This window comes from Corvus brachyrhynchos, unplaced genomic scaffold (genome assembly GCF_000691975.1).
Source record: "Corvus brachyrhynchos isolate BGI_N302 unplaced genomic scaffold, ASM69197v1 scaffold419, whole genome shotgun sequence".
NCBI lineage: Eukaryota > Metazoa > Chordata > Aves > Passeriformes > Corvidae > Corvus > Corvus brachyrhynchos.
Genome location: NW_008239763.1, coordinates 103,627 through 105,207, shown reverse-complemented (window position 1 = coordinate 105,207; position 1,581 = coordinate 103,627).

The following is a 1,581-nucleotide window of genomic DNA, read 5'->3' as shown; positions in this document are numbered from 1 at the left end:
TCACCACCCCCCCGGCTCCCCCAGAGGTGTCCCCCAGCCTCGGCTGGGACGGACCCTCCCCCAGGATGGAACCCCCGGCTGGGCTGTGGTGAACTGGGATGTGGATTATTCTGGGATGCGGGTTGTCCCGGGAGTGGTTTATCCCAAAATGTGGGTTGTCCTGGGAGTGGGTTATCCCAAAATGTGGTTTATCCTGGATGTGGGTTATGCCAGGATGTGGGTTATCCTGGGAGTGGGTTATCCCGGGAGTGGGTTATCCCAAAATGTGGGTTATCCCGGGAGTGGGTTATCCCAAAATGTGGTTTATCCTGGATGTGGATTATCCTGGGTGTGGGTTATCCCAGGTGTGGTTTATCCTGGATGTGGGTTATCCCAGGATGTGGGTTATCCCAGGATGTGGGTTATCTCGGGTGTGGGTTGTCCCAGGTGTGGGTTATCCCGGGTGTGGTTTATCCTGGGTGTGGGTTATCCCGGGTGTGGTTTATCCTGGATGTGGGTTATCCCAGGTGTGCTTTATCCTGGATGTGGGTTATCCCGGGTGTGGGTTATCCCGGGTGTGGGTTATCCCGGGATGTGGGTTATCTCGAGTGTGGGTTATCCCAGGTGTGGTCTATCCTGGATGTGGATTATCCCGGGATGTGGGTTATCTCGGGTGTGGGTTATTCCAGGTGAGGTTTATCCCGGAATGCGGGTTATTCTGAGCATCTCAGGTGTGGGTTATCCCAGGTGTGGGTTATCCCGGAATTCGGGTTATCCCAGGTGTGGGTTATCCCAGGAGCAGGTTATATGTGTATGGGTTATCCTGGAATTTGGGTTATCCCGGAATTTGGGTTATCTCACGTGTGGGTTATCCTGGAATTTGGGTTATCCCGGAATTTGGGTTATCCCGGAATTCGGGTTATTCCAGGTGTGGGTTATCCCAGGAGCAGGTTATATGTGTATGGGTTATCCCAGGTGTGGGTTATCCTGGAATTTGGGTTATCCCGGAATTTGGGTTATCCCAGGTGTGGGTTATCCCAGGAGCAGGTTATATGTGCATGGGTTATCCTGGAATTTGGGTTATCCCAGGTGTGGGTTATCCCAGGTGTGGGTTATCCCAAATGTGAATTATCCTGAATTTGGGTTATCCCAGATTTGGGTTATCCCAGATTTGGGTTATCCCAGGTGTGAATTATCCCAATGTGGGTTATCCCGGATTTGGGTTATCCCGGATTTGGGTTATCCCAGATTTGGGTTATCCCGGATCTGGGTTATCCCAGGTGTGAATTATCCCACGTGCATTATCCAGGCATCCCTTATCCCGGATATGAGCCACTGCATCATTTTGGGGTCCACCGCGGTGCTGTGAGGGGGGACCTGGGACCCCCATCCTGGCCATGACTGGGACCCCCTTGGTCACCATGGGGGTGGGGGACATCCCCCAGAACCCCCAGTGGGGCCATGGGGTGGGCTGGGACCCCCTTCAGGGCCATGGTGGGGACAGGGGTCCCCCAGGACCCGCAGCGGGGCCAGAGCGGGGGGCCTGGGACCCCCATGGTGGCCATGGCAGTGACAGGCGGCCCCCGGGACCCCCCCTGGGGC